Below are 24,467 nucleotides of genomic sequence, written 5' to 3'. Positions count from 1 at the left end.
TCAAAAGAAATTTCTTTTTCACCATTTTTAAATGAAAAAAAAAATTCTAAATTAAAATTCTCATACACTTAAACTAATACAGTTGAATATGTCAATTGTACATATATAATTGTCAATTATATAATACATAATTATATTATATAATGATATATAATTATATAATATATAATTATATATTATATTAGATATAAATAATATAGAACTAATTAATTATAATATAATATTATATAATAATATATAATACATAACTATATTATATAACTATATAATTGACAATATAATTGTCAATTATAATTTCAATTAGCATAATTTCCTCATATAATTGTTAATTATATAATACAATTTAATATGTCAATTATACCTCAATAAAAATACATCTTATTTAAAAAAAAATACATGTGTCTGCAAAATTTTTTCTGTTGCATTGAATTATTCTTCAGAGGAAAGAAAGAAAATAGGAACCACCACCCTGCATCCTGGCCAGGCTAGGAACTTGGGCCTGACGGTGCTAAGCAAGAATTAGAGCAGGGCCAGATGCAGACTTCGCAGGGGTACCTTCCAGAGGAGAGCTCCAACCTCAGCCAGAATTATGGGTCTCTGGGGTAGGAAGCCAGATTTGAGGGTGTCCCCTTAGCCTCCAGAATGCATACCATTAATTACTCTTCTAGACTTTCTCTCCACCTGAAATACTGCCAGAGGGAGCCATTGGCATTTCTGAATTATTTTTTACAACAGAAATGACACTGAACGGGATCATTTAGCTCAGTTGTAAAAAAAAATTTGTATCACATTCCTACTAGAAGCTTCAGAATATTAAAAAACAACAATAAAAGAGAGCGCTTCCATTTCCCTTTTTATGATTGAAGTATAATTGGCATATATAACATTATATCCGTTTCAGGTGTACAACATAATAATTCAATATTTGTATACATGGCAAAATGATCACCTCAATAAATCTAGTTAACATGGAGAGTTTTTGGAGCTCCTGCTGTGTCGCAATGGGATCGGCAGCATCTTGGGAGCGCTGGGACGCGGGTTTGATCCCTGGCGGGGCACAGTGGGTTAAGGATCCAGTGTCCAGCAGCCATGGTTTGGTTCGCGGTTGTGGCTCGGATCGATCCCTGGCCCAGGTGCCATGGAGCAGCAAAAAACAAAAACATGGAGAGTTTCTATTTTTAAGAAGCTCTGTTCTGGGATGGGGAGCTCACAGAGAAGTCAAAAACAGCTCAGTGAGTAGTCATCAGATTCTTTCTTAAATTTATTTTATTTGCCCGGCATACAGAAGTTCCCAAGGCCAGGGGTCGAACCCACACCACAGCAGTGACAATGCTAGATCCTTAACCCACTGAGACCCCAGGGAACTCCCAGATTCCATTTTTTTTCCCCACGTTCCTTTTTTGCAACCAGAAAAGGTCAGCTCCATAAGCACCTCCACAGGACAAAAAGGCACCAAAATCTCCCTCTACCTGTTCACAGGAGGCTCTGGGCAGGGAGGGAGGGCATGGACTCCAGGTGCTAAAGGCTGCACTGCCCACCAGCCTCGAGATGGTCAATAAATGCCCTCAAAATTCTGCTTCCTAATCGGTAAAATGGGAAAAGAACACCCATCTTGTAAAGCAGTTGAGAGATGCTCACAGTCAACAAAAATACAAAGAACATTCTCCCAACCTCCTCTCCCCTGCGCGATAATCTCCTATTGCCTCTGGCCCCTGCTGCATCCTAAGACCCCCTTCCTCCCCCCAGCGCTCCTGGCAGTTTTGTCCAATATCATCCCTGTTCACTGAGATGATCAAACAATTGGAATATGGAGTTTCAAAAATGATATGAAAAGTGGAATTACTTACTCCACGGAGAGAGAAGGTAGAAAAAATACTATTAAATGTGATTAAGACTATTTTGTAATCAATAATGGTAATATGCCCCCTCCTAACTTAGGTAACCTAATTAGTAACCTTTCTAAAAAACAAACCAAAAATAACATTTATAGAACATTTAAAAGTTACAAAGCACCTTCATATTTACTTTATAATTCGATTCCCAGAACACTCTGGAGTTATTACCAGGACAGAGATTTTACTAACGGTTCTTTAAGTGAGGAACCTGGTGCCCTGTGAAGATACATGGTTTGACCCAAAAGTTGATGGAAAAAAAGAGGGTGCAGATAAACTTTTCCCAATCATGCCTCCTGGTAGCATGTCATACCGCTTGAGTAAATGTCTCTAAAAGAGGTCCAGCCTTGACTTTTATTCCGTATCAGTAGGCTTCCTCAACAGCTCAACTTGAATGTCACACCAGGTCCAAAACTGTGTTCATGAACTCACCACACACCTTCACTCCTTCAAAGCTTCCCATCTTCATGCAGGTGTTCGTGCCAGCAGCCTTGAGGTCTCCCTGACACCTCACCCTGACACCTCACCTTCAACCACCCAATGCTGTCTACCACCCATCTCAGTGGACCCCACCTTGTAAACACCTCCTGAATCTGACCCCCACCCCCTAGACAAGCCACCAGGATCTCTTCCCTCTCACTGCCATGCCTCCCAGAATTCATTCTCGGCTCTTTGATCCGATCCCCTAGAGAACCACCAAAGTCATCCTTAAAGCACGGATGGGGATGCATCCCTTCTCCACCTGGGTCTTCCCTTCTTGGTCTTCACAGAACACAGCTGACTCCTTCATGAGTTGATCACCGCTGGATGCTGTGATCGCGTATGTTCTCACTCTCCCCACAACACCAACCCGGGACCCTGTCAGGTTCTGGCAGCAAAGCTCGTGCCACCTCTGGACCTTTCTCTTAAGTTACTCTCTCTGGGTGTGTGTCCCTGCTTCTCTCCTATTCTCCTGCATGCATTCTTCTGAGTGCTTTCTCTTTCTGATTTTTTTTTTTTTTCTCAACGCGTCTTTTACGCCAGACGGCAGGAAGAATCGTGCCCTCCCCACCGAGGTCTGCATGCTAATTCCTGAAACCTGAGACTGTCCCAGGGCAGAAGAGACTGCACAGATGCAGTTAAATTAACAATCTTGATGTGTGAAGATTATCCCGGATCATCTAGATGGTGAAATCACAAGGGTGCTTATTAAGACAAGGAGAAGGCAAGAGAGTCCGAGAAGGGGATGAGACTCTGAAAGTGGTGGATGGACTGATGGAATTACAAACCAAGGAATTTAGGCAACCTCTAGAAGATGGAAATGATAAGAAAACAGATTCTCCCTTAGAGCTGCCAGGAGGAACACAGCCCTACCACCATCTTGATTTTAACCCTGTAAGAACCAGTTCACACTTCTGACCTTCAGAACCTCAAGATTTGTTTTAAGCCACCAAACATATTTTGTTACAGCAGCAATAGGAAACTAATACCCTCAATGCCTCCATCCCAGGCCCTTATCTTGTGCTTGCATAGCATTCTGTATTTCTTCTAAGTGCACATAAGTCTCTTGCGAACACTCAGATGGAGTATTTGGTTTGATATCTGTTCTCCCGACCAGAGAGCCACTCCTCACCTACCCTATTTTGGCCGCTACTGAACCCCTAGCTTCCAGCACGGGACTTGGCCAGAAAGTAACTCACCAGTTCAAAGGAAAGGATTCACAGAGCCTTGCTGTGGCAGAGGAAACAGCATGCATCAATATAACAATGAGAATATTTTCAGGAGTTCCCAATGTGGCGCAGTGGAAAAGAATCAGACTAGGAACCATGAGGTTGCAGGTTCAATCACTGGCCTCACTCAGTGAGTTAAGGATCTGGCGTTGCTGTGAGCTGTGGTGTAGGTCACAGATGAGGCTTGGATCCTGCATTGCTGTGGCTGTGGGGTAGGCCGGCAGCTGTAGCTCTGATTTGACAGCTAGCCTGGGAAACTCCCTATACCACAAGTGCGGCCCTAAAAAGCAAAATAAAAAAATCAAAATAAAAAATAAAGTATGTTCAGAGAAAAAGGCAACTGACAGGCAGCATGCATCAATAAGGTAGAAGGACCATCTCCTGGGGCTAGCTGGCCATCTCTCTAAGATGGCACAGGAGTGGGTGCTGCCTGTAGGGGTGGTACAACCTCTCCAGTGAGCTTCTGAGTTTGTTCAGCAAGGGAATGAGGGGTCAGATGCCTGCGAGGAACAGAGGATGCCCAGACCTGGCACTCTGGATCTTCTGACTCCAAAAGGGAGTCCTCCGCCAGGCAGAAGGGAAGCTGGGGCGGCGCTTGCTTCCCACCTGCTCTGGAGTACGCACGTATGGGAAACAGGCAGGGTCTCCTGGGGGAAAAAGAGGAGTAATTCAGAGTGCCTTCTGTGTGCTCATATTTTACTCCCATGTAGTAAAGCACACACAGACACACATGCACACATGCATGCACACCTGGAACAAGCTTGTTCAGGGTGTTTTAGATGCTAAGACCACCCTGGGATGCAGAGCTCCAGCTTGGGGCCTGAGATGATCCATTCTGAAGTTACATGCATCTGCCTTCAAATCCTGACTCTTTCATTTATAGCGAAAGGACCAGAATCAAAGCCTTAAATCTCTCATTTGCCTCATCTGCAAAAGGACCCTGGAAGGCTCACCACAGACCACAGCAGACCGTTCCCACGTTCTGAGGATTAAACAAAAACCTACAGGGGAGGTCCTGGCAAACATCACGTGCTCAATAACCGGGGGCGGGGGGGGGGGGCTTATTATTATTCCCTAAGGGGGAGAGACAGACGGCAACACTTAGGTGAGCTTTGATAAGGCGGGAGCTGTCTCATCACAATCAGGATCCCCTTGTACCCACCCCATGCCCAGTGCAGGAGGGAGAATTACCCCCATCTGGCAGGTTTGCCCAGAACCACACAGCATGTAAATGGCAGAAGTTTTGATCTTTCTAGAACCAGAGAGGCCTGGCTGGAGGTGGGCTCGGCTGTTCTTTTACTGATGGAAAGAACACTCAGTAGCTCTGTAGGCACTCGGCTGGCGAGAATCCTGATGCGAGCACAACGTTTCTGGGAAAAGGCACTTTGGCAAACCTCACCGTCAGCCATCAGGAGGTGATCAACGGGAGGAGAGTACTAGGAAAAGCCGTTTTTCAAAGTCTTCTTTGAAACAGAGCTGATTCCCCTAGACAAACAGAGAGCAGAATTCATGTAATTACCTGTGCCCACACCCTTGTCATCTTCCCTGTTGGCAGGCAGCATATTTTACTTTTTAAGCAAAGAAAAACAAAACAGAGATGCTGTTGTTCACACATTAGCAGGCTGAAAACTCCCTCTTGCTTCTCTGTTGCCGTCATCAGTGTAACGCATCAGGATGAATTTGGAGAGCAGGTCAACTAATGCATCTGCTAAAAACTGGTAAAAGGAACGCTTGTTTCTCAGTGTTGGCTAGTGGGGAAATAGCATCAATTGTTTCCCGATTCTCTGGAGAAATAAACGAAGGGTCTTCCCTTCAGTGGACACGAGCTCCCTGCTCCCACCAAAGGCGCCTGGTAGGTAGGAGCTCAAGAGGGCAGGTATGCATCGACACCACTGCCTGCGGCCCCCACACCTTCCACCTGGACCACCTGCTTCTCTTCCCAAGGCCCGACCAGGTGCCACATCCCCAGAGAGAGGAAAGTGAGGCCTCGCTGTGTGTTTGCAAAGTCCCTCTTGGGGCTGCTGGGGCGAGTGTGTGTTCGGGGTGGAAGGGTCTGGGCATCTACTGGCCAGATGGCGGAGTCCTAGTTTTCACGTAACTGGGTCTGTCCACAGCAAACCTGGCTTAGAGCACATGGTCAGTTACACGTCCTGAACCCTTTCCTTCCAGTAGCCCTTCTGGAGCCCTGGAGAGGTCAATATCTTCTTCCAAACTCACAGAGATATGCTTCCAGCTAGACTTGCAACTGTATGAAAACAGACTTCTGCACATTCTCAGAGACGAACCTCCTGGGAGACTCAGTCCTGGGGCTCCTCAGGGAACGCAGTGGGAGTCAGAGCGGCTGGTCAATTCTGTGGTCCCCTAATTGCCTCCCTTTCCAGGCCCATCCCACAGCCGGGCTGAGCCCAGAAGACATCACGAGCACGGGTCTCTGGCTTCCCTCCCTCCGTGGAGACCCAGGGCACAGGGCTGGCCTCCAATGGACCACGAGGCCAGGGAAAAAGGACCAGTGTGAGGCAATCCTGGGGACCCAGGGGAATGACCAGGAACGGAAATCTACCATGGGAAGCAGTGAGGCAAAGGGTAAAAATAAGTAAGTTATCAATGGTACAGTACAATCTCAACGTTATTGAAGCAATAAACTGTATGTATGCTAGGTTCATAAATTTTGAAAAAAAAAACGGAGAGAATACATCAAGACACAAAGTTTTCTGCTCCCCTCCACCCCAACTGCTTGGAAAATAGGTGAATTTATTGATTTATTTATGTGGGTGATGCAGACTCTATCTCCAAATGTTCAACATAAAGCATATACTCTTGTCATACTTTTTTTGAGAAAAAAGTTACTGTTTGAAAAAGTGATCCGCATCAGCCTAAGAGTAGGCAGGGATCTCTTAACGGAGACGAACAGAGTCATTCTCCAAGCTTTCCTGAGCCCCGCAGATGGCTTCCCCATAATCAAGAGGATGAAGCAGAGTTCCCATTGTCACTCAGCCGGTTAAGGACCCAACAAGTACCCATGAGGATACGGGTTCAAGTGCTGGCCTTGCCCAGTGGGTTAAGGACCAGGCGCTGCAGTGAGCTGTGGCTTAGGTTGCAGGTGCAGCTCGGATCCCGTGTGGCTGTGGCTGTGGCTGTGGCTGTGGCTGTGACGTAGACCTGCAAGTACAGCTCCCATTCGACCCCTAGCCTGGGAACGTCCACATGCCACAGGTGTAGCATATCAAAAAAAAAAAAAAAAGAGGATAAAGCTTTACACATCAACAAACATCTAGTGTTAGGTTATAAGGTTGGTATGAAAGCGACTGTGACCACCTTTGTACAGAGCAGACTAAGTAGAGGCAGCTTCCTCTTACTCCGAGTCTAGTTCTCACCATCCCGGGGCAGGGCGGCTCCCCTCTTGACCATCTCCATCCTCACCTGGAGGTCCTGGGACCAGTAAGCTACACACCAAAGTCAAGAGCAAAGAAATGAGACAGGTTTGACGTAAGACACAGCTCGTGGCTTCACTGCAGACAGGCAAACAAGGCTCCCTTTCCAGCTCTGCAACCCCCAGCCTGCAATCTTCAGACAAGTTTTTTTTTTTTTGTCTTTTTGTTGTTGTTGTTGTTGCTATTTCTTGGGCCGCTCCCGAGGCATATGGAGGTTCCCAGGCTAGGGGTCAAATCGGAGCTGTAGCCACCGGCCTACGCCAGAGCCACAGCAACGTGGATCCGAGCCGCGTCTGCAACCTACACCACAGCTCACGGCAACGCCGGACCCTTAACCCACTGAGCAAGGGCAGGGACCGAACCCGCAACCTCATGGTTCCTAGTCGGATTCGTTAACCACTGCGCCACGACGGGAACTCCCAGACAAGTTCTTGATTCTTACCTGGCCTCATGTTCCTCATCTGGATAGGGGTCCTCTCTTTTGTCTCCAAGTAACCACTGTGGAAATTTCACAGCACAGCTGACCACCTCGGCACAGGCATGGGAAAAAAAAATGACAACTGTGAATCAGAAAAGCAAACAATCTCAGCTCAGTAAACAGGGAATGCAAATAAAGTGTGCCTTTCCTTTTTCTTAAAATGAAAGAAAACCAGCATATTCCACCTTCACACACGCCTCAGATACAATGGTACAACTGGACGATAACTGAACAAGGGCTTCGATGTTTCAAAGTAAAGCCAGACCGCCAGAATCTTCTACTAAGCCTCTGTTGTCCAGTATGGTAGCCAAACTGACAACATGTGGCTGTTGAAAATGGCTAGTCTGCACTGAGGTTTTCTTCAGTACAAAATATACCCTAGGAGTTCCTGTCATGTGCAGTGGATGAAGTATCTGACCTCAGTGGCTCAGGTCGCTGACGAGGTGCGGGTTTGATCCCCAGCTCAGCACAAAGGATCTGGTGTTGCTGCAGCTCAGATTCAATCCCTGGCCTGGGAACTTCCATATGCCATGGGTACAGTTTTAAAAAAAAAAAAATTTAAATTAAATACACCCTAGATTTCAAAATTGTAGCCTGAAGGAAGCTCATGTATCTCATTCGTATTTGTGCATGGATTATATGTTGACCTCATAATATTTTGGATAGAAGAAATCAAATAAGAGCTATTATTAAAATTAATTTCACCTGTCACACTTTACTTTCCACGTACCTGACAAGAAAATTTTAAATGACTTCGTGGCCAGCACCATATGTCTACTGACAGTGCTGATCTAGAGGAAAGATTTTCTTCCTGGGGACAGGCTCTCTCTGCCTGCTCTTCCAGCCTCCATGAGGCATGAGAACTCCATCAAGGGTGTTGCACAAAGGGAAGATGCAAGGGCTGAAGGCATTTATGCCACTGTCCTGGTCCTCGCTGGGTTATGGCGGCTGTCATCTCAGCCACTTTTTCTTCTTCCCTCCTCCTCTTCCTTGCTCTTTCCTCTTTTTTCCTCTTTTTGTAAACTCATCTATGCTATTGGCCTGCCATTGCTAAGCTCTGATAGGAGTGAGGTACCAGTCAGATAATTAGCTCCTGTTATACTTCACTCATCATTAGCAACTGATTTACTGGGAAAGCTCCACTCCAGGTAAAATCATTACCTGCCAGTGTGATGTGACTTGCAGAGACAGGTTTTGCCTGCCCAGAATACTTCCAGTGTTCTTTAAGTAACAGTGCTGTGGTTTTCCCTTGCTAAACTGCCTTTGGTTGTGCAAATCACAGTGCCCTACATGCCTCCCCTCCCCACTGGACACTCAGAATATGTCAACTCCCATTCCCAGAACAGGAATCTCAAGAGAAATGACTCTCCAGGGGAATGAAGGTGGGATCTAAGCTGTGTGTCTATCAATCTCCCAAAGAAGGGCCAATTGCTCTTGCTCCTGGATTCTTAGAGCTGTCTTGATACTGTGCCTGATTGATTTTCAATTCTTCCTTCAATCTGATGAGCTAACCAGTAGCCTTGAAATAACTTCCTTTTGCATGTAAGCTACCGGGAGACATTTTCCATTACTTGCAGCCACAGACCTCTATTTTTTTTTTTTTTTTTGGCCACACCACGGCACATAGAGTCCCCAGGCAAGGGGTCAGACCCAAGCAGCAGCTGTAGCTTATGCCACAGCAGCAACAATGCTGGATCTTTTAACCCACTGTGCTGCGCCTGGGAGTGAACCTGCATCCCAGTGCTTCAGAGACACTGGAACCCACTGTGTCACAACAGGAACTCCTATGGTATTATTTTGATTCTGCAAAACAGTGAAAGGTTGTAAAAAAGTATCCAAGGATATTTATCCCCAGGCTGTCAATATCAGTATCAACAGTAATAAGATAGAATAAAGAGATAAAACGTTTGAAATACAACCATCAGCTTTATCTTTGTTTAAAAAAAAAAAAAAAAACCTACAACTGACTGGTCCTGAGCTAGCTCAATTGAGCAGGGAGCTGAATCGCACCAGCGCCTGCAGGTTTTACCTCCACACCAGGCAGCTGAGCTCTGGGGAAAAGGAGTTAAGATGAATCAGATGCCCTAGACTTCCCTAAACTTTCACTTTTTAAACACTACTAGAGTGAGTTCTCACCCAAGCTATCCTTTAGGAAATCCAGTGTGATGTTGTGCCTAAAGCCATACAACGCTGAATTATCTTCAAAGTACTCCTTAAATTTTATCCTCAAAGATGAACCGATTTTCTTGTGACATATATATGCAACTTCAATTACTTTTGTTATTCAGGTGGAATACTTGTGTTTTCACCTGTTAATGGAGGCTAAGGAGGGCTTTCTTTCCTCCCAAAAGATGCCCAGCTTTGTGCTTTTGGGGGGTTTTTAAAGTCTTGGTCATGGCCTCTCACTAATTCTGATTATTACGCAATATACATCTCTCTAGCATTTCATTTTATGATGGGAAGAGCAGAGGAGGCTGCATAAAACTTAATGTAAGTTTTGCAGCTATAAGCAATGAATATGTTATTGTGAAAATGCTTTGCCTTTGCAAAGTAAGTTAACAAGAAATTGGTTGTTTCTTCATGAACTCTATACCAGTTCTGTATGTCTTAGCAAATTCAGGACTAGCCAAAGAAAAAAGACTGTGGGTAAATGTAACTCCCTTGATGTGTGTAACCAAGAGACCTAAGTCATATGCTCTTACACAAAATTCTTTATTGAGTTCATACCAACATTCAGACACTGAAGGAGGGTGTTCATTTGTTTTTCGCAGCAACCCTAAAAGGTAGGAACTATTTTCCCAATTTTAGAACTGAGAAGGAGAAAAACAAAAATAATTAAGTAATCTGACTAAGGTCACCCAGCTAAGAAGTGGCAAATCAAGGTGTCAAACGTCAGGAGAGCAGCCAAGATGGCGGAGCATCAAGACCTTTTCCCACAGGCGCCAACATAACAGCTATTTACAGAGTAACTACTGACGAGAAAACTAGCAGGAAAGACCTTCTACCACTAAAGACATAAAAAAGGAACTACAACGAGATGGGTAGGATGGGAATGATGTGATTTAGTCAAGACCTACACCCCCAAGTAGACAACCCACAAACAGGATGATAATCATACAAGTGTAAGATTCTCTCCAAGGAACAAGGGTTTGGAGCCCCACATCAGGCTCCCCAACTCAGGGTCCTTGCACCACAAAGAGAAGCCCCCAGAACATCTGGCTTTGAAATCCAGCAGGTCTTGCTTTGAGGAGAGTCAGAGGGCTTATGGGAAATAAGCACTGCAGCCAGAGACCCAGGACCTGGTTCCACATATCAGCTGGCCAGGACTAGTCCCAGGACCCAGTCTTACCCATGAGCGAGCTAACATCAGTTCTGGCACACCCCAGACCCCAGCAGTCAGCCACATCAGGAACTAGCCCTGCCCACGAGAGGACTGATACTAGCCCCGAGACTCGGGGAGCCTGCAGCCACCGACATCAAGAAATGGCCCACCCACCAGCAGATTGACATCAGCTAGCTCTGAAACCCTGGGGCCCCACAGCCAGGTGACCCCATGACCTGACCTCACCTCCTGGTGGCCAGAAGCCTTCATACTAGATAGGGCCTGGCAACCAACTGGGCCAGGGGCCAGTCACACCCACCAGCTTTCCCACATCAGTTGGTCCCAACACAAGAGAAGGGCCACACAGCCCATCTAATGGGCACCCCTAGAGCATACAGTTCTGGTGACCAGAGGAGAGTGTACTGCTGGGCCTGACAGAACTTCGCCCACAGGGGCCATTTCTTCAAGATCAGGAAACATTACCAACCTAATACACAGGAATAAAAACAGAGATTTAGGCAAAATGAGGAGACACAGGAATGTGTTCCAAATGAGGAACAAGATAAAACTCCAGAAGAACTAAACAAGGAGGAGACAAGCAATCTATCCCAAAAATGAGTTCAGGGCAGTAATCATAAAGATGCTCAAATAACTTGGGAGAAGTACAGATGAACACAGTGAGAACTTCAACAAAAGGTAGAACATAAAAAGAAGAACCAGAGTTGGAGAATATAAGAACTGAAATGAAAAAGTACAGTAGAAGCAATTAACAGTAGATTACGAGACAGAGGAATAGATTTGCAAACTAAGAGACAGAGGAGTGGAAATCACTTGAGATGAGCCAAGAAAAAGAAAAAAGAGTTTTTAAAAATGAGGACAGTTTAAGAAACATATGGGATGGTGCCAAGTACACCAACACTAGCATTATAGAAGCGCCAAAAGGAGAAGTGAGAAATAAAGGGATAAGAACATATGGGATGGAAATCCTGTGAAATTGTATTGTTATGATCATTCTATAACTGCAGATGTGATAAATTCAAGTAATAAAAAAACAAACAATCAAAAAAAGAACATACTTGAACACATAACAGCTAAAAAGTTCCCTACCCTAGGAAAGGAAAGGAAACAGACATCCAGGTCGAGGAAGCACAGAGAGTCCCAAATAGAATCAACACTAAGAGGTCTACACCAACACATGTTGTAATTAAAATGGCAAAAATTAAAGATTTAACACCCATCCTTCTCAAACTGCTCCAAAACATTGCAGAGGAAGGAATACTTCCAAACTCATACTATGAGGCCAGCCATCACCCTGACATGAAAATCAGAAAAAGATATCACAGGAAAAGAAAATTACAGGCCAATATCACTAAAAACATGGTTCAATATCCTCAAATCAATCAACGTGATACACCACATTAACAAACTGAAGAATAAAAACCATATGATTATCTCAATAGATGCAGGAAAAGATTTTGACAAATTTCAACATCTATTTATGATTTTAAATATTCTCTAGGAACCATGAGGTTGCAGGTTCAATCCCTGGCCTCGCTCAGTGGGTGAAGGATCCAGTGTTGCCATGAGCTGTGGTGTAGGTCACAGACACGGCTCAGATCCCGAGTTGCTATGGCTGTGGCGTAGGCCGGCAGCTACAGCTCCAGTTAGACCCCTAGCTAGGGAACCTCCATGTGCCACAGGTGCTGCCCTAGAAAAAGACAAAAAAAAAAGAAATCCTCCAGGAGTTCCCATCATGGCTCAGTGGTTAACGAACCCAACTAGTGTCCATGAGGATGCAGGTTTGATTCCTGGCCTCTTTTAGTTGGTTAAGGACCCAGAATTGCCGTGACCTGTGGTGTAGGTCACAGACACGGCTCGGATCTGGTATTGCTGGGCTGGGGTGTAGGCTGGCAGCTACAGCTCCAATTCAACCTCTAGCCTGGGAACCTCTATATGCTGTAGGGGTGGCCCTAAAAAGACAAGAAAAAAAAATTCTCCAGAAAGCAGTCATAGAGGGAATATACCTCAACATAATAAAGGCCGTATATGATAAGCCCACAGCTAATATCACACTCAAAGGTAAAAAGCTGAAACCATTTCCCTAAGAACAGGAATGAGACAAGGATGTCCACTCTTGCCGACTTTATTCATTATTGAAAGCCTTAGCCACAGTGATAGGACAAGAAAATTTTAAAAAGGAACCTAAATTGGAAAGGAAGAAGTAAAACTGTCACTGTCATCAGATGAGATGAAACTACATATAGAATATCCTAAAGATATCACCAAAAAACCATGAGAACTATTAAATGAATTCAGTACAACTGCAGGATACAAAATTAATATACAGAAACTGTTGCATTTCTATCTACTAACAACAAACTATCAGAAAAGGAAATTAAAAAAACAATCTGATATGTAATCACATCAAAAAGAAAAAAATATCTAGGAATAAATCTAACTAAGGAGGTAAAAGACCTGTACTCAGAAAACTATTAGGTGCTGGTGAAAGAAATTGAAGATGACACAAACATATGGAAAGATATACTGTGTTCATGAATTGAAGAAATTAATATTGTTAGAATGACCACACTACCAAAGGCAATCTACAAATTCAATGCAATCTCTACCAAAACACCAATAGCATTTTTCACAGAAAAAGAACAAATAATTCTAAAATGTGTATGGAATACAACAGACTTCAAAGAGTTGAAACAACCTTGAGAATAAAGGACAAAGGTGGAGACATCACACACCCTGATCTCAAACTATATAACACAGCAACAATTATCAAAACAGTGTGGCACTGGCACCAAAACAGATATATCGAACAATGGAATAGAATAGAACCCAGAAATGAATCAATTATAAGGTCAATTAATCTACAAAAAGAATGCAAGAATATCCAATGGGGAAGACACTCTCTTCAATAAATTGTGTTGAGAAAAGTGGACAGATAAAAAAAATCAAACTGGACTTTCTCACACCATATATAAGAATAAAATCAAAAGAGATTAAAGACTTAAAGGTAATACCTGGAACCATAAAGCTTCTAGAAGAAAACATAGGAAGTATGTTATTTGACATTGGTCTTGGTAATATTTTATTGCATATGTTGCCTCAGGTAAGGGAAATAAAAGCAAAATATACAAGTAGTACTACATCAGGCATGTTCAGGGTGGTATGACCATTGACAATGGTACTACTTCAAAGTTAAAAACTTTCACACAGTGAAAGAAACTATCAACAAAATTATAAGGCTGCTTACTGAATGAAAGAAGTTATTTGCAAATGAAATATCTGATAAAGTATTAATATCCAAAATATACAAAGAACTCACACAACTCAACATTCAAAAAAAACAAAAACAAAAACAGAAAGGACCTGAAACAGACATTTTCCCAAAGAAGACATACAGATGCTAACAGGCACGAGAAAAGATGTTCAACATCACAAAGCTTCAGGGAAACAAAAATGAAAACCACAATGAGGTAAGACCTCATACCTTTCAGAATGATACAATCAAAAAGATGAAAAACTGGAGTTCCCTGGAGCTCAGTGGGTTCTGAGATCCCACCAAGAGATCTGGCATTGTCACTGCAGTGGCTCAGGTTGCTGCTATGGTGCAGGTTTGATCCCTGGCCCGGAAACTTTCCCATGCCACAGGCGTTGCCAAAAGGGAAAAAAAATTTCTAAAGACAACAAATAGAAAGCGTTGATGAGAATGTGTAAAAAGGGCACCCTTGTGCACTGCTATTGGAAATGTAAATTGGTGCTGCCAGGATGAGAAACAGTATGGAGATCCCTTGAACAATCAAAAACAGAATCACCATATGATCCAGCAATTCCACACCAGAGTATTTATCTGAAGAAATCAAAAAACACTAATTCAAAAATGATACCTGCAACCCTTCATTCATTGGAGCACTATTTACAACAGCCAAGACATGGATGCAACCTAAGTGCCCACTGATAAATGAATGGATAAAGATGTGGTATACATATACCACGCAATCTTACTCATCCAAAAAAAGAATGAAATCTTGCCATTTTCGAAAATGTGGATGGACAGAGAGGGCATCATGAAATAAATCGGAAAGAGAAAGACAAATACTACGTGACTTTACTTATATATGGAATCTGGAAAACAAACAAGTGAACAAACACAACATAACAAAAACAGTCATAGATACAAATGACCAACAGGTGGTTGACAGATGAGAGGGTAGGGAGGGGAAGAGAGAAATAGATGAAGGAGATAAAGAAGTGTAAACTACCGGTTACAAAATAAGCAGGTCACCGTATGACGCCTACAGTGTGGGAAATACAGTCAATGATGATGTGATATTTTCCTATGGTGACACACGATAACTAGACGTACCATGGTGACTGTTCTGAAATGTAGAGTGACATTAAATCACTATATTGTCAGGATCGTGCTGTAGGTCAGTTATTCTTTAAAAATAAACTCAGAAAAAGAAATCAGATTTGTGGTTACCAGAGGCAGGGGCGGGGGAAGGGAGAACTCCATGAAGGGAATTAAAAGGTACGAACATAAGAGAAATAAGTACTGGGATGTCGTGTACAACATAATACCTCTAATTCACTCTGCTGTACACCACACAGGACAGTCAAGGGAGTAAATCCTAAGAGTTCTCATCAGAAGGGAAAACACTGCTTCTGTTTCTCTCATTTTATTCCATATGAGAGGACACATTAACTAAACGTACTGCAGTAAATCATTTAATGATGCATGTAAACCAGAGTTTTATGCTTAAATGTAGACAGTGCTGTATATCAGTCATAACAATAAAACTGAAAGAAAAAAATGTTAGAAGAAAAGGTTTAAACTCCAATGATATCTAAAGTCAAACCTAATTCATTCCATCACAGCTTCCTGTTTCATTGTTATTGTTTCTGTTTAATGCAATTAATTGCGGTAAAAAAAAAAAACAAAAACAAAAAACAAAAAAAAAACAGAACTCTCAACTTGGAACAAACAAACCCAGTTTCTTCTGTTACCTCTTAAATCATAGGTGAAATAAGTGTTAAAGAAACAGAAGCCTCATCAAGGATGGAGACAGTGAACCAGCAAGGGGTATGTTAGCACGTGTCTATTTTCTTCATTTTTTTATTTTTTTGTCTTTTTAGGGCCATACCCGTGAGATATGGATGGTCCCGGGCTAGGGGTCTAATCAGAGCTGTAGCTGCTAGCCTACACCACAGCCACAGCCATGCCAGATCCAAGCCACTTCTGTGACCTACACCACAGGTCAGGGCAACATCAGATACTTAACCCACTAAGTGAGGCCATAAATTGAACCATCCTCATGGATACTAGTCAGGTTTGTTACCACCGAGTCACAAGGGGAACTCCCAGGCACCAGTTTAAAACTTAACTCTGGTACCCACCCATCACACTGACGCTTCGGATGTCAGGAATTCATTGTCCTCCCCCTGCTACCAACCCCACAGACTCTGTACCCTCTCCCAGGTCCTGCTGCTTAAAGTTTATAGATCCAGGGACACCGTCCCCTCCAGGCATTCTGTGACTTGCTGGCTGCCCTTCCTCACAAGTAAGATCTGAATGTACTTTGCCTGCAGGTTTCTCCCGGAGGGAAGCTAAAGTTGAAAGAAACTTACCAATCATTACAGGCTATCACCCTCCCCCAAACCTGCAGTCCCAAGTGCCTAAACTTCTCACATCTAGCTCCCGTCCTAAATAAATATTTCAGCAACTGCATTAACTTTATTAGTCTCTGACTCTCCATCCAAAGACCTAGAATAACTTAAAATACAAGATAAGGTGATACAATCATTTCCTTGAAAAAATGTCAAGGATGGGTTTATCCTATCATAATGTATTCTCGTTTCCTCATAAAGTCACGGGTGAGTTTATCAGCGCCAAGCCTGGCTGCTCCTGGCTCCACGTGCTGTTTCAGCATCTCTGCGCTTAGTTTGTGTTATTGCACGTGAGCCTGGTCCACAAAGATGGCAAACACTGCCCGCCAAGTCTATTCCCTGTTGTAAAAGAAGAGGCTTTTCTACAATTCCTGGTTACAGGAGGGGAGGAGGTGGCAGAATTCCTTTCCTTCTCATGACTTTCACATGCCCCCCTCCATCCTCAAGCCAGCATCAAGCTGTTTACTTCTTGTCTTGAGTGTCCATGCTTAGAGTTCGGGGCAGTGAAGGAGGGAGTGAGGTTGAACGAAAAACGTATTTCACAGAAAACTCTGTATATAATCTTGGGAAAGGCAAGAAATAGAAAGGACTGAATCAAAGAGTGGGATAAATGATCCTGGTTAGTGATATTCGCTCTGCTCTGAACATTTATTTTACTGATTAATTGATTTTTAGGGCTATACCTGTGGCACATGGAAGTTCCCAGGCTAGGGGTCAAATCAGAGCTGCAACTGCCGGCCTATACCACAGCCATAGCAATGCCAGAGCCGAATCTTGGACCTACGCCACAGCTCATGGCAACGCCAGATCCTCAACCCACTGAGCAAGGCCAGGCATCAAACCCACATCCCCATGGATACCAGTCAGGTTCATTATGGCTGAGCCACAATGGAAACTCCCTGAACATTTTTTTTTTCATCGTTTTGGAAAATAAAGAACTATTTCCACCCAACTATACTCCAATGAAATTAATTTTTTAAAAAAGAAAAAGAAATATTTCTCCTTGTGGCTGCCAAGGAGGAAAGGATTGGGAGTTCGGGATTAGCAGATGCGAACAATATATGATGGATAAACAACAAGGTCCTACTGCATATACAGGGAACTATACAGGGAACTACTGAATATACAGGGAACTATATTCATTATCCTGTGATAAACCATAATGGAAAAGAATATGAATCAACATACGTACGTATAACTTCATCATTTGCTGCAGAGAAGTTAACAACATTGTAAATCAACTATACTTTAATAAAATGTTTTAAATAAATAAAAGATAACTATTTCCTGAAACAATAATTATTATACTCTGCTCCAAAACTTATACTCTGCCCTGTGTGATATTCCTTAATATTTATTCCAATTCCATGCATCTGATAAAATGGAAAATTTAAACGTTTCCAACAGAAGCACTGATCACCACTTTGAAATAGCAGGCCCAGAATATCTATAGTCCTCTAGCTAGATATGCAATTTAAAATCATTCAGCAAAAATTTCCAAAAGCCAAATGAAACCAGCCCGAAACAGTTCTCATTCTAACTGGGAAATAAATACTTGCCTGGCTGTTGAAAAGGAGAAACGTGGAAACCCTATGGTTCCATGGTAGGAAAACTGAAATTATTCTACATGCTTTGAAATATGCTATATGTTCTGAAAAATGTCTAAGACAAATAACTGTGACCTTTTTCACTTCACGGTTAGTAAATAAAGATGGGTTATCTGAGGAGTTCCCTGGTGGCTCACTGGGTTAAGGATCTGGCATTGTCACCTCTGAGACTTGGGTCACTGCCATGGCACGGGTTTGATCCCTGGCCTGTGAACTTCTGCGTGCCATGGGTGCACCCCCCCCCAAAAAATGATGATGTAATCTGGATGTAATCCTGGCTCCTCTGGTTGCTTAGCTTTGTGACCTTGGGGAAGGAGGTTTCACTTTTCTATCAATCATTCTCATCAGCTAGGACGGTTGTAAGGGTGGAGCACGGTCATGCCTATGAATGAGTGCACTTAGTCCCTGGCATGATAGATGCTTCATGAACATAAGATTTTTTTTTTTTTCTTCCTAATTTGAGACTATCGAACACTCCTGTTTGAAAAAAATCCCTGATTTTAACTACCAATATCATTGCAGCCAACTGTGCGGGGTGGGGTGAGAGCTCAGATGAGAACTCCAATCAGACTTAGCACCCGCTCATCAGCCTTGCAAAGCCGGCACAGCCAGTCAGATGTGGAATTTTAATTTTCCGAGTCTCAGAAGTGGGAAGTTATTTTTACCTCGCGGGATCGTGTGAGTAGAAAATAAACTCTGCAAAACACCTGGCCCTGTACAACGTGGACACAGGGCACGTGGGTGTGTGTGTGTCCTGTCAGAGAGACTGCTGCCAGCCACTGAGTCTTGAGGATATTCTCTTGAATTCTATTCTGGAATCGTTATTGCTTTAAGTCTCATGTTTAGATCTAGAGCCCACCTGGAATTGATTTTTGTTTATGGTATGAGAAAGGGAATTTATAATAATTATTGATTATAAGATAAAACCAGCGGGGATACGCTCATTCTTCAGGAGACTCTTCTTGATCCGTCGGGCACTCGTGACCTTGACCCTCCAAAATTACTGAGGTTCCACTGCACTCTGTCTTCCTGCCTGCCTGCTGCCTGTGTCAATTCTCTTTCCTCTTCTTCGAGCCAGTCTCCTATATAAGCAGATGCACCCAGTTAGGGAAGGAGATTGCCTATCTGTCTCCCGGAAGCCTGCAGCTTTCATAAGGGATGGTCTTGGAGAATCTCTAAAAGGCTGGAGTGTAGGTGGAAAATTGCAGTGGGAAGAGGCACAGCACACCCGTCCCCTTTTCCTCATCCTCCGTTTCTGTAGGCTTAGCAGGGAAGGTGAACCGGATGATGACGGAGGCAGCAGAAACAGCCTGGGACTTCTATGAAGATCTGGCAACCACGGGACAAGCCCACTGATCAACAACCCATCACAGCAGGCTCAGCACATGGGGGAGAAAGAGCAACACAAAGAGAAGCTGGGGTCCAAACTTAGATGATGCCCACTTGACAACCTTATCCCAGGCTTTAACCTGCTCAGGTGCTTCAAGAAATGAGGAGCGCTGGCACCCTCTGCAGGACAGAGTCCCTGGTACCCACAGGGGCATCAGGGACTCAAACTGCAACCTTCAAGGTGCACCTCTCCATCACCACCTGGAAAAAAAAAAAAAAAAAATTCTCACAGCTGAGCAGCTGGCGATAATGTTCATTAAAAACAACTAAAGCAGCCTGTGTTTTGTCAAAGAGCTGCACGGCACCTGGAAACATTACATTCTATTTTAGGGGGAAAAAAAAATAAAAGTTAAAAGGGAAAGGAAAGGAACTCCTCTATCTCAAAAGGCCCAGATTTTCCCAATTCTGAGAATGTGAATTAGAGCCAACTGACAAAGTCCTTTGAAATTACCAGGTTACACTGGAAGACCTGACACAACCTTATCTAAAAGTGAGCAAGAAGAGCCCCTTCATGGTGAAAAAGCAAAACAAAAAACTGCTAAAGCACACTGTGGCCTGAGACAAAGAAAAATTAAGGTGTCTGCAAAATAATATCCCAGAATAAGCCCATCATATATTTCCAAGAGGAACGTGGATTTGAGACGAAGAAGTCAGATTTGCTTGTGTGACAGAACACCTGACCATGGGGATTTTAGAGCTGTGGGTGGCCAAGGATATTTACAGAGAGGCAGGAAAAGTTCAGGGCTAAGAAATAAGAAAAATGGACACATATAGGGAGAAGCATAAGCAGGGATGGGAGATGGGCATGGAATGATCTCAGGTGTTTTTCTTTTGTGGGATTCCATTGCTCCTGAAATCCAGCTGCTTCCCATCCTGTGTGCCATGAGCTACACTTGAGCTGATCTTTTTGCTATTAATTTTTTATTGGGTATAGTTGATTTCCAGCGTTGAGTCCACACGTGCTGTACAGCATAGTGACCCAGTCATACGTACACATACATTCTTCAGATGAAAACTGTTACGTTTAGAATGGATAAGCAATGAGGTGCTACTGTACAGCACGGGGAACTATATCCAGTCTTTTGGGAAAGACCATAATGGAAGATAATATGATAGCACTCTCTTGAATGAGCTACCTGGAGACGGATTCTCTCACTTTCAACCCAGAATCCTAACATCTACAGCAAGGGTTAGGAAATGAGCCCCTGGGTAGGGCGGCTGATCTCTAGGCACAGGACTATGACATATCAGAGAAACACATCATAGGGAATGTGTGTCTGCAGAGGAAATGGAGGGTAGCTTTGAGCAGACCTCTGGAAGCAGCTGGGATGCGTGATTTAACTCTTCCCTTGCGCTGAAGAAGGCCATGTAACCTGGAGCTGGCAGAACAGCCTCACTTTAAAATATCCTGCTAACATCAGCCTTGACATCGCCACACTCCTCCCTTAGGAATTTATGCGCATCCTCACTCAGGATAAGCCAACTAAAACTGTTTTCTAGATTCTTTCCAGGGGTCACGGATGAGCAGAAGATTTTTAACATAGGCATCACAGGGCCAAAGAGACAATTCCTTTTCATCAGAATTCATGAAGCCTGATGATGCGGACATCAATCACCAATGCTGTGAACGCTGTGTACCAGAAATACTTTTTTTTTTTTTTTTGGTCGCACCCTCAGCATATGGCAGTTCCCAGGCTAGGGACTGAATCCAAGATGCAGCTGCAGCCTACACCACAGCTGCGGCAACACTGATCTTTAACCCACTGCACCAGGCCAGAGATTTAACCTGAGTCACTGTAGAATCAGTGCTGGCTCCTTAACCCACTACACCACAGCGGGAACTCCATTTATTCAGGTCACTGACATCTTCCTAATTATACGACCTTGAGCAAATTGTTTAAGCTCCCTGGGCTTCTTAACTGCTTAAGCTCTTCTGTACTCTTCTGTAAAACAGATTTAATATGCATTTCTTCATACGATTATTATGAATATTAAATACATTTACCAATATAAAATGCTTACTATAGTACCTGGTCCATGGTAAGTGCTAAATAAACAAAAGCTGTTATGATTATTACTAGAAGCCCTGGCTACCTCCACTGACTTGATTTCAGACACAATTGAACTTTGCCTCATCCAAAAATATTTCAGATGCTGCTCTGACCACCAGAGATTCATCACTTTGGGTTGTCAAATAATTTCTACAGTAACACGGAAAATTCTAGCAGGAAATGTGAAATACTACCGAATGGTCATGCAAGCCTAAAAAAACTTTTTTATTATTTTTTGGTGCACTCATAGCATTCAGGGATCAAACCTTGTACCACAGCGGCGACCCCAGCTGTGGCAGTGACAACTGCCAGGTCCTTAACCCAGTGTGCCGAAAGGGAACACCAAGCCTTTTAAAAAATGGTTTTCAAAATAGATTATTTCCTCCTGACATGTTTTAAAGTAAAGAAGAATGAGATTAACCATCAGACCCTGGGAAAAGGTACAGATGTGGAGGACTTCCTAAGTCTCTATGCTCACCAGGCAGATGAGCTGCTCTGCTTACAGATACTCAGAGCTTCAAAATTTTAGGAACAGGCGCCTCCTTACCAGGTACATGGAATTTTTCTGCCATCTAGTGATCATTTTTGAGGACAACAGCTTTTTTTTTTTGTCTTTTTTTTTTGTCTTTTCTAGGGCTGCTCCCACAGCACATGGAGGTTCCCAGGCTAGGGGTCCAATCGGAGCTGTAGCTGCCGGCCTACACCAGAGCCACAGCAATGTGGGATCCGAGCCACATCTAAGACCAACACCACAGCTCATGGCAACGCCGGATCCTTAATCCACTGAGCAAGGCCAGGGATGGAACCCGCAACCTCATGGTTCCTAGTAGGATTCATTAACCACTGAGCCACAACGGGAACTCCAGAGGACAACAGCTTTTATGCGCTCATAGAAGGTGTCCCCTCAACAGAGCATGAGAACTCATTTGGCTTCTATGAGCTTGACTATGACAGGTACTTTATATAAGTGGAAATATAATCTCACAGGTGGACGTATATATCCAAAAACATCCAATTTTTTACGTTAAATATGTGCAGGGTTTGCATATTATATAATAAAGCCATTAGAGACAAAAAGCAGAACTCACTGATTGGCAGGCATCTTCTCCAGCTTACACGTCCCAGCAGCTGCCCCTGAGATCCTACACGAGGTGGGAAGAGAAACAGCAAATGAGGATCAAGCCCCAAACAGGCTCTTCAAAGACCTAAAGCTTAGCCACTGACCCTCCACACAGCTTCCGCACTTGTCACTTCTCTCGCCCCCTCTATTTTCTCATCAGGTGAGTCACCCTGGCTGGTTGCTGCTAGCGCTAACATGCTGAGATTCTAATGTCCCTCAGATTGTTAATCTCTGTTGAAAGAAGCAGGTCTCTAATTCCTTCATTAATAAAAATAAACTGAGGAGAAAGGATAACCATTAGACAGTTAACTGTTTACTAGTCTCCAGGAGGACAGAGCTATGAGGTAGGTGAGGACATGTTTTCCATGGCACCTTCCTCTTGGAGGAGCTCTTTGTTCTTAATTGCCTGATAAAGACTGTAGGAAACATTGATTCCTTTACTCTAAAATCCCTAAATAAAATCAAAAGAGCAGCGAACAAGGGACCTGTTTCTAATACTGAGATATTCCTTAATGAGAGCCAGAAAGGAGTTAATACATATCACTTATTCATGTGTTGGGTTTATTTAACCTTGAATGTTCCATTTGCCGTGACAGAACCCTGGTTTTATTTTTTCCCAAAAGAACTGCCAGGAGTTCCCGTTGTGGCTTAGTGGTTTAAGGACCCACCGCTGTCTCTGTGAGGATGCAGGTTCAACCTCTGGCCTCACTCAGAGGTCGCAGATGTGGTGCAGATCTGGTGGTGCCATGGTTGTGGTGTAGGCCACAGCTGCAGCTCCAATTTGACTCCTCGCCCAGGAACTTTCATAATGTCATAGGTAAAAAGAGAGAAAAAAAAAGGCTGTGACATTTTAGATATTATTATACTCTTTACATATTTTTATTACATATTATTATACGCTTTAATATCCTGTTTCTAAAATCTCTCCTTTCCTTCATCACTATTATTTCCAATAATTAAGAGAGAGAGATCTGAAAATAATTGACTAAAGATCCTGCTGGCTTCCCACAGCTGCCATCATTCAGTCCAAACTTGCATCGTGTCATCAAAGCATTCATGGGTTGGGCCTTTAAAGGGACATTTATTTATTCCTTCCTCAGCATCTCCACACTCAACTAGCTGCAGTTCCCTGAATTTTCTTTGGAAAATTGCTATGGCTTGAATAGTCTTTTTTTTTTTTTTTTGTCTTTTTGCTATTTCTTTGGGCCGCTCCCGCGGCATATGGAGGTTCCCAGGCTAGGGGTCGAATCGGAGCTGTAGCCACTGGCCTACACCAGAGCCACAGCAACTCGGGATCCGAGCCGCGTCTGCAATCTACACCACAGCTCACAGCAACGCCGGATCGTTAACCCACTGAGCAAGGGCAGGGACCGAACCCGCAACCTCATGGTTCCTAGTCGGATTGTTAACCACTGAGCCATGATGGGAACTCCTGGCTTGAATAGTCTTGACCTCACTGCCAAGGCTAGGGCAAATCACTATTGGCATAGGCCACTCTAAATGATCCTTCTCCTAGCCACAGTGGTTAGGCCAGGGTGGGCACATGATCCAATCTGAGTCAGCACTCAATGACACTTCCACAAAGATTCCTGAGAAAGAGAGTATCTCCTATTCCTTCCAGACTTAAGTAGGACCTACATAGCCAAAGAAGTTGCAGCTACCATCTTGGAACCAGAGGAGAGAGACTACTAGAATTAAATCAAAATTTTTTTTAAATTACTTTAAAATTTAAATTTTTTCATTAAAAATTTTAAATTAAAAATTTTAAAAAAATTAAAAATTAGCGTCA

At 43.4% G+C, this 24,467-nt stretch overlaps 1 long non-coding RNA gene across 8 annotated transcripts in view; it reads right to left on the bottom strand.

Moving 5' to 3' along the window:
- Positions 1-975: 975 nt before the first annotated feature.
- Positions 976-24,467, bottom strand: part of LOC125134513 (uncharacterized) — a 74,413-nt gene continuing 50,921 nt past the window's right edge. For 4 of the 8 annotated variants that reach the window (XR_007136664.1, XR_007136661.1, XR_007136659.1 and 1 more), the window contains 5 exons: positions 22,647-22,700; positions 19,588-19,708; positions 7,475-7,560; positions 5,001-5,086; positions 3,877-4,248 (listed from right to left, as the gene is read on the bottom strand). This is a non-coding gene — a long non-coding RNA (uncharacterized LOC125134513). Of the gene's footprint in view, positions 1,125-3,876; positions 4,249-5,000; positions 5,087-6,916; positions 7,045-7,474; positions 7,561-19,587; positions 19,709-22,646; positions 22,701-24,467 lie in introns of those variants that run through there. The other 4 variants (XR_007136666.1, XR_007136660.1, XR_007136663.1 and 1 more) reach the window with 4 other exon arrangements.

The sequence above is a fragment of the Phacochoerus africanus genome, chromosome 8 (assembly GCF_016906955.1).
Source record: "Phacochoerus africanus isolate WHEZ1 chromosome 8, ROS_Pafr_v1, whole genome shotgun sequence".
NCBI lineage: Eukaryota > Metazoa > Chordata > Mammalia > Artiodactyla > Suidae > Phacochoerus > Phacochoerus africanus.
The sequence above is the reverse complement of the archived record's forward strand: the minus strand, read 5'-3'. Positions and strand labels throughout refer to the sequence as shown.